Here is a 9,688-nt window from a genome sequence, read left to right as displayed (position 1 = left end):
CTGGAAAATAACAGAAATACCTTAAAAATCTTGCAAATTTTTATAATGTTATTACCCTAACACTTTTATTCCTGTCTTTAATATTTCTACTTGGAAGAATTGTCCAACCTAGCGTATTAAACAACACCAGTGATTTGAAAAAGCAGTTACACTTTTAACTCTACTAGTTAAGCTGTAGTTCTTCACTAAACGAAACGGCTCACACATAAATAATACAACACAGACTTAGGGAAAAAACATCTCAAGGGACCAAATTAAATTACAGTAAAGGTACCCGTGTCAGATATGACTTTTGACATCTACATGGCCAAAGATTTTTCTTTGGAAATAATTACAGAGCAATTGAAAATATTAAATACACTATTATAACAGGATTGATTTAATGCCGTTTAAATACAGTTTTAAATTTTTTGCTCTCTTCTAGCAATTTTCTAAGTATAAATGGGTTGTATTTCTAGGACTCATTTCCCTGTAGGATTTTTTTTTCCCTTCACAGAACTTTAGATTGTGGTAGTTTCTTCAGTAAGCTTCAAAACTCTGTGTCTCTGCCTGTAATTAGTTAATATTTCTAAAGAGCTTTAAGAGATAAAAGGCTATATAAATGCTAAGTGTTGCCATTGCTTTTTGCAGAGGTAGATCAGATTCTCTGTTATAATGAGGAAGGCCATACCTCATCATCTTGGCTGATTATAGAACTTACGGGAACAGATTGCCCATAACCATTGCATACCCCTCTTTCCCATTTTGAAAATTATATTGCTCACAGCTTGATTTCTTAAAAGGTAGAATTGTAATAGTTTTAATGTGTTTGAAATAGCATATCAACTAAGACTGGTTGCTCTGAAGAATTCCGCTCAGGTTTATTGTCGAACCAGTCAAACTAGCTTCAAAACAAAAATGAAAAATAAAACAAAACAAACAAAAACCCCCAATAAAAGTCTGGATAAGATGTTCTTGGAGGTTTCTTTGTTTGTCATGTTATGTTTTTGGGGGCTTTTGAGTTATTTTGTATTAATCCCTTGAAAGGTACATTACAGGACTGAATTAAGTTTCCTATTTCAGCCTGTCTGCATCTGCAATGTGGATTAATAAGGCATTCATTTCCATGGATGTTGTTCTGGAATCATTCTCAGCCTTTCTTCTCAAGCACAGAAGAAAATAGTTTATTTCTCACATATCAAATATAATTTTACAGCAATAATGGTGAAAGAAATAGCAGGAAGAGAGGAAAAGAAGACACTATCTCAGCTGTTTAAGAAATAACAAAGTGGATCTGGAAAGATTTTATTGAAAATGTCAACTTTATCTCCAGTTTATCTCCTCCCAACTTATTTAAATATTCTGACTAAAAACATTTCCGCTTGAGCTACTGTGAGATTGGAAATTCATTATGCATGCCTCCTTTTAGCTGTTATTTACTGGACATGATTATGTTAGTATGACTTCTTGAGAAGAAATTGCAAACATAAAATGAAGGAACTAACTATGAACAGGTGAGTAAGAAATTTTTTATAATTATGAGATGAACTTCAACTTTTGAAAACCTGAAAAAAAGTAAAAAAAAAAAGTAAAATCTATTCTTGCACTATACTTCTGTTCTCACAAGTGACATTTCATTATATGATTCTTATGTGCTGTATTTTAACACCAAATCAATGTCTGATTCTTGGTTTAGATGAATCTGGATGCCCAAGAAACCAAGTGCAAAAAAACCCCAAAGCCAAAACAAAACCAAAAAGCAGTCTTCAAGCTCTCACATTAAAAAAAAAAAAAAATTAAAAACAGAGTACTTTTTGAGCAATTTGTAAAACATGAATGCAAGAAGATTTCTACTAAATTTTGATTTCAGTGTTCAGAATTCCTTTTTGTTATAATCATTCATTACCAGCTGTGAATTGATTCTTAAATAAGCTTCCTTGAGCTATTAGTCATTGATGCCTCATTAGTATTGTAAATACTGCTTTGTAGTATTCACAAATGCCATCCTTGCTTGGCATGTGAGGGTTTAGCCAAGCAGTTTGTTATTTTTTATTTATATTTCCAACACTGAAGATAAACAATGTTAACCAGATGCAATTCTGCCTTCAAAACTTGCTGAAAATAGGAGCCATCATGCTTTAAGGGCTAATAATGTTGCTTCAGGTTTCCTTGTCCTTTCCTCTGGAGTAAGAGGAACAAGCTAACAAAAATCTATGGAAATTTAATTTAGCAAGATGAACATTAAGTTTTTATTTTTTTTTCGGTTCATTGTTCACATTTTTGACAGAGTTGTTCTTTTGTACTTTTGTTTGCCCCTAGTGACTCAAGGTGATGTGAGATCATGACTTTCAAAAAATCTGAAAAAATAATTACAATATTTTAAGTGAAATTTTTTTTAAAGAAAAAGGATTTCATGGGGTTATTGGTTGGGACTTTTTGTTTATTGGTTGTTTTATTTAAAGAGATGTCAGAAACAAAATCACTTCCCAATTAACTGTAACACTGAGTAGTTCCAATCTTGGGATGTGGAACTAACATGGCTGAGCCAATTTAGTGACTACAGTGAATCTGTGTGAAGGAACAAAGAATAACAGTAATTATTCCTGGCAAGATTTTTTTGATTTCTGATTGATTTTTTCTTGATTTTTTTACAATTTTTGATTGTAAAAACAATGAAAGGGAAGAAGAAACATTGTGGAGCCAACTTACCATCACTCATATCATTTCCTAAAAGGTGCTGCATGTTTCCTCCACAGCTGAAACTAGTCTATAAAATGGAAGATTAGATTTTCATGTGAGACCTGGACTGTTTCATGATGCCAGCTCTGTAAATTAACTAGTAAAATCTGCAGGAAGTGTCAATGCTGTCCAAGACTTCATAATCCTTTGCATCTGGAAAATCCCCACCACTGTCAGCATGGCCAAACCACAGAAAGTTTTAGGCAAATTAAGCCAATACTGTCTATTAGTAAAGAGATCAGTGCTCTCAGTTTTGGGCAAATTGCTGTTATTTTTTATTTCTATTATTATGACACTCTGTCATTATTGATATTAAAAGAACAAGGAACATGTGCAAAAGTAAACCACATGCTGTCTCAGCTAGCCAAGAAAATATATACCAGATGGGAAATGATGAGACAAGCCATTAGGATGTATCAGCCCGTCATGGAACAAATGCCTCAGGGCTTACTTGCTAAACCTATGGTACTGACAACACATGGGATTAAGGTGTCCACCTGTGAAACTCTGTGAAAATCACAGCTGCCCTGTGCTTCTACAAAAAGTGTAGTCCTGGATTCAAGGTGACTAGAAGTAATAACTTTTTGAAAACTGTTAAGAGTTGGAGCATTGCTCACTCATGACCTTACAACATTTGTGTGAGTAAAAATAAAAAAATAAATTATAAGGAACGCATGATGAAATAACCTTCCCAGCCTGAGTTAGTAGCTGAGTGATTTGAGGTACTGATGCTCCCCTTTTCAAAGCTGTGCAGCATTTAATATTTTAAGATGTTGGGACTGTCAGTATGCAGGAGTTAATTCCAGCAAGTACTGTGAAGAGGAGAGACACTACTCACAACCTGAGATCATGCAAAGTAGCTCTTTCTCCCAGTGCTTGCAGCTTAGTTTTAGTTACCTGACAGGTCATGCTTTACCCTATTTCTCATAAACCAAAAGACAATTGACCTCTGCCTTGTCACGCTTAATAGGTAAAATCACCCTTAAATTGATCTAAATCTAACAGACACAAAGTCACTCTTTTATCCCCTTTCAGATTTTACCTGAAGTAGAGTAAATATTAAACCCACAATTTTATAGATTTTCCCAGTAGCTCCAGTTTAAAATATGCTGTTGTGCTAATCTGGCATACAGTTTATTTCTGTACTGAGATTTTTAAAGGACCTACTATAAGCTGTCTCTCACCCTTGTAAAAAAAATAAAACCAACAACTGTGAAAATCAGAAAAAAAAATCACAGAAATACAAATATTTAAGTTGTAACTGAACTGTTACAAAATTCTGATATAAAAGAACAACGACTAATAAAACAGTACATTTAGCATATCATTGAAAGTTGCTGTACGTATTATTTGGGATACTCATAGATGTATTCCTGAAACTGCCCTTCTAGGTTATCCCCATTCTTTAGATTTGTCATGAGTTCTGGGATCCGATGATTATCTGTGAATGACTTGAATATATAATTTCCTTACTTTTATTGCAGCGTATTTGCGAACAATAGCTACACTCCATTTATTTCCCAGTAGGAATATTTTTTAGTAAGAGACTACTCCTGATTGATGAAAGCAGAATGAAAAATAATTTAAATATTTCCTTTTAACCAAGTAATTTTTCTTAGTCTCTTTACTTATTTGAAATATGCTGTCAGCTAAAATGAGTCCACTGAGTGCTGTGTTGGGCTATAACTGGTAAAATAATATCTGAGCCTGAATAATATCTGAGTCTATCTCTTCCTAGGTAGCTGACAAGGATTATCCATTTATCCACTTCCAGATTTTTTTTCTGAATTCCAAGAAATATACAGTAAAGATGAGAGCAAACCTACTGAGAGTATAGGCCAGACCCCTTACAGGTTAGTGAGCATCACTATATATGTGAGCCTCTATAAAAAGATCCTAGCCACAAATCCTATCTTTGCATAATGTCTTTCTTTTACTTCAGTTTACCAGGTGAAATGAATTTTTGTTTCTTCTTCTAGCTTGTGTTTGTCTAAGTTCAATTCATTAATAACTTAATTTCAGAAAGCTTCTCAAACCAAATTAAACATACATAAAATTTTATACTGAAAAGTCAGAAAGCAAAAACAACTGAATACATCGTGTTCAGCAAAAGGCTGCTAAGTAAAATTTGGGAGTCACGAGTAAAATTTGAGAGCAATTTTATAATTGAGAGAAGGTTAGGAGTCTGCTATGAAGATGCAATTTTATATTAGAGGTGTATTATGTCAGTGAAAGTGCTCCATTATGATCTGGGGATAAAATGTTGTCTTACTGACTGGACGTAGGACTATCATAATTTATTTCTGTGTATGAAATTTCATTTGATATTTTCTTTGCATTGTAGTTTACCATGTAAAAATAATACTCTAAGTAATATGCAGCTATTTTAAAAATTCTGAGAGAAAACTACAAACTCAGTTCAATATAAAAAACTCTTCCCCCTTACCCCCTCATTATTTCAATAGAAAATTTAGAGTTTCCATTTTAAAATAACCTGAGTAGTTAAAGAATTTAATATGGTACTTCATATATAAATAAGATTTTTTAAACTTTGGAAAAAAAAAAAAGAAAATAGAGGGAGCAATTTTAAAAAAAACGTTCATAAAATTAGATGTATATTTTTGAGCAGTTATTATATTTCATTCTCTGATGCTGCCATATCAATCAGTTAAAATAAATTTGTCTAGGAAATTGCCAGTTGTACTTTTCCTAGTAGAAGGCCATAAACCAGGAAATTGATTTGCAGTGGAATACCTGTACTAGGAGCCATTTCAACAACCTACAGATAGTTAGATCAGAGCTGCTCACTCAGGTTGGTTTTAAAGTCCAAGGACAGGGAAACTACTTTGAATGTATCTCATCCAAAACAGGAAGCCAAAACTGGTGAGATGGATCACATTCTGAAAGTGATTCCTTATTCCCACTGACTACAAGGAAACAGGACAATGGATTATTTTATCTTTAGATATGTGCTTCGTAGACTTGCACACATGAAATAAAGGAGTTCCATTCTGATGAGAAAAAGCATTTAACCATGTTCAAGCCAAACAAGCCCTAGTTCATTTGGTGGCCCAGCATCTTTCTTTGTGCTAGGCACTACCTGTATACCATTTCACAGCATCCCTCCTAGTCTCATCAAAACAGGATTTCAGCCACAAAAAAGAAAAAAATATTTTTAGTTACTTTGTGCATTTCCAAATAATGAATCCCAGTGTGTATGTCTACAATTTTTACTCAGTATTTTTTCATTGTTTAAGGCATTCATTTTGTAGTTTTGTTTTTCCACTGGTGAAGGAAAATTTGAAAATTAGATCAGGCTCAAGTTTGCATATAAAAGAGAAAAAGATAGTTAGACCCCCTTGTAACTCCTCCCCTGTGAGTAATATCAATATTTCCACTGGGATTGCAAGAAAATGCTATAGTGCAGGACTGGAATATTCATTTGAAATATAAGTAGCAGAAAAATCAGAAGTATTGATATTACAGCTAGAACTAGTATTTGGGAGTGTGCAAAGCCCATGTAAATCAGGAAAGCACACAGTGTTCAAGGGAGGAAAAGGATTTGGCATCAGGGAAGAAGAAGCTGGAAGAGGAGAAGCTTTTCTGCTGCAGTCTGACTGCACTCATGATAGAAAAATACAGGAGCATATGTCTTAGCAGGACTTGACCATGTCTTGATGTGGAGATGAGTTGAGCTATAGCAAAGGTGGAAACGGAATTTTTTAAATAATTGTTTTATGAGTATTCTGGAATGTCTGAGTGACATTCTGAGTATGTCTGAGTACATTAGTGGCAAGTAGTGCATCTATAACCCCAAAGCACTTTGAGGTAGAGGTATCACTTTGATGAATTATCATTGATTCATCTCACAAGCTGACTGCACCTGAAGATCTATGATTACAGTTGCCCAGAAAATAACCAGGCTGGATCTAATCAGGAAACTACTGATTATTTAGTCAGAAAGGTTCCCAGAGTGGCGGTGGATATCCCATCCGTGAAAATGGAGCATGTTGGACAGGGCTCCAAGCATCTTGACCTAGTTGAACATATCCCTGCCTATAGTAGGGAATCTGGACTACACAACCTTTAGAGATTTCTTTCACAGGGGAGAGCCTTCAGTGCAGGTTCTTTGGTGAGCAGCTGCAGTTTGAGCTGCAGTTCGAGCTCTGGGTTGCAGGAGCCCAAGCCCAAGACAGTGAGAAGCCAGCCCTTCACACAGCAAAGGGCACCACCCAAGTGAGTGCACACTCACGGACACCGCAGCAGCTGAGGACTCCACACTGTCCTCAGTTAGACTGAGCGGGTAAAATCTCACGGTTTCCTTTGTTCTGGGTGCCTATTCAGAGGCACCAGCTTGAGCTGTTATTTTATTTAGTTATTGCACCAAGATTAAATTGTTGTAAGGATCTGGAGATCTGGAACTCTACTACGGGAAATCTGGGGTCAAGAACCGTCTTGAAACCTGATCTTGAAACCAGGTCTGAGTGTGAGTGTGGAGTGTGTAGACTCAAAAGGGATTCAGTTCCAGCTCAGGTGGTAAAAGTGTGACTGTCAGAGTGGCTCCTGGGTGGTCAGACAGGGGAGTTTCCTTAACACTGTTTAACCCAAACCATTCTATGATTCTGTGATCCAGTTTTCATAGATATTTTTTCGACCTGTCTTGTTTCTGCTTCAAAGTTCATAATTCAAATATGATTCTTAAGTTAGGAACCGACTGTGAGTCCAAGTTACAGTAAAATGGAATTTCAAACCTTGGACTCACATTTTCTCAAGAGAAAAAGACCTCAACACTAATCCTAAACTGAAAATCAAACCATATCACTTTCTTGCAGTATAACTTACTTTCTTAAAACTGTTCAGCTATATATTTTTTAAAAAATATGGTGAGCAAATACATAATTCAAATAGGATTTTTGCATATAACTTTCCTGACCATGCCTTAGTAGACTTTTTATGGCTCTCATCCTGATTGCAATTTGTAGGCCTGAATAATTTTTAGGTACTTCCTGAATCTCACTACAATTACATTCTTTTTTTTTTTTTTTTTCCTAGCTTTTCCTTTATCTTCACATTTAAGTGCATTTCACTCTAATCCTCAATCTGCCATTCAAAATGTGTCAACTATAGCAGTAACTGACGGTATTTTTAAAAATCAGTCTAGACTGTATGAAGTAGGTCTCAGAGAAAAGTGCTTGCCTATGATATATGGCATTTTAACATATTATTTTAAATTACTTCCATCAAGCAATGAAATGGCATTCAGTTCATGAACATGTGAACAAGCTGTAGAATTTCCTTTGACAACATGCTCCTTGTGAGATCAAACTTGTAAAACATCACATCAGATTTAATGTCTAATACATCAACTAATTCCCTCGCTTTGTTTTTTTTAGTTCTAAAGATTTAATGTTGAGAGGATATTTTCCCCAAGTTGACATAAATATTAGAAATCAGAAGAAAATGTGATTTATTCTTCCTGTAAGAATTGTCTCTAAAAGACAGTGCAGCACTTAGAAATAATCAGCCTGCAGAAATGGAGAAGATAAGGAAATGACAGATTCATTAAGCAGCTGTTTGCATCTGTCTTTAAACCAGAAGCAGATTTTAGACAGCTGCATAACACAGAAATATGCTCTAATAGAGCAGAAAGGAGTAGTTGCATGCAATATAGCAATAACAGAAATTGTTGCAAATTTTAAAATGAGATAGCACTGTGCAAAGTGACATGAAAATAACAACATTCATAATTCTGGATTTTTTTCCTCCCTTTGATTTCTCAGTTGTCTTCCAGTCTGGAGAAGTGTAATCTATAAAATGAGGTGGGCAGCTGGTTTGATTTCCTTGTTTGCAAGAGAGGATGTGCACCAGTCTGGCTTGAGCTGGGCAGTGCTCAGATGAGGGCTGCTCTCACCTGTTGCTGCTGAGGTGCTCCCTGCTCTATGAAGCACTTCAATGCATTTGGCAACTGGCAGTCATTATCTCCTCTGTGAATAAAGGAGCTTATTATTATAAAATAACCTTGTCATTAATCTTGCTTAGTACAGGGACTACTATATTTAATATAGTTATATATTACATAAAATATTTAAAATAATAGAATACATACGTGTATATAATGTAAATATTAATATTTCATATTATTATAAGAAGACCTGCATGTCTCACTAGAAGCACCTCAGCACTACCATCTTCCCAGGAGTCAGACGGTGACTGGCATCTTTGCAACCAATGAATCAGCTGAGAGTCTTGAGCCTCACCACCTACACCCCCCTTCAGTGGCTAATTATGCAGCCAGTAAAGTTTCTCTTTCCTACTTTTATTTTCTATTGTCAAAGCTTGACCTAGACTCAGAAATAGAATCCAAAACTCTTTTTTTAAAGTAAAAACCAATTCCTTGAGGGTGTTTCTTATATCTTTAATGATGAACATTTTTTGCTCTTTACAAGGGCACATGGCAATAGGACAAGGAGAAACAACCTTAAACTTAAGAGTAGGTTTGGATTGGATATTAAGAAAAAATTCTTCACTGAGGGCAGTGAGGCTCTGGCACAGGTTGCCCAGAGAAGGTGTAGTTGAGTCTTCCTTGGAAGTGTTCACGGCCAAGGCTGGAAGGGGCTTGGAGCAGCCTGGTCTGATGGAATGTGTCCTGGTCCATGGCAGGGGGCTGGAATCAGATCATCTTTAAGATCTCTTCCAATCCAAACCTTTCTTTGATTCTGTGTTGGTGTGTAATCCAAACTGGGAGGCCTCACTTTACTTATTCTTGCTTTTTGAACAGTCTTGAACCAGAAATTACTATATCACACTCCCATGTTCCTATGCTGCCCCCATGAAATCATTCTGGTAGAAATACCTCTGAATTCACAATCATAGTTATTATATTCCTCTAGTGTCTCTCATCATCATCTCTTTATTTACAACAAATTTCAGTTCTGGTACATGTTTTCTTTTATATTTGGATTCTTGGTAT

At 35.4% G+C, this 9,688-nt stretch overlaps 1 protein-coding gene and 1 long non-coding RNA gene across 39 annotated transcripts in view; one reads left to right on the top strand and one right to left on the bottom strand.

The window, feature by feature from the left end:
• TENM4 (teneurin transmembrane protein 4) overlaps window positions 1-9,688 on the top strand; it is a 1,535,912-nt gene that overhangs the window by 573,291 nt on the left and 952,933 nt on the right. The window lies entirely within an intron of this gene.
• Window positions 1-9,688, bottom strand: part of LOC140685260 (uncharacterized) — a 53,054-nt gene that overhangs the window by 28,891 nt on the left and 14,475 nt on the right. The gene's annotated exons all lie outside the window — the stretch shown is intronic.

Source organism: Taeniopygia guttata, chromosome 1, assembly GCF_048771995.1.
Source record: "Taeniopygia guttata chromosome 1, bTaeGut7.mat, whole genome shotgun sequence".
Taxonomy (NCBI): Eukaryota; Metazoa; Chordata; class Aves; order Passeriformes; family Estrildidae; genus Taeniopygia; species Taeniopygia guttata.
The sequence above is the reverse complement of the archived record's forward strand: the minus strand, read 5'-3'. Positions and strand labels throughout refer to the sequence as shown.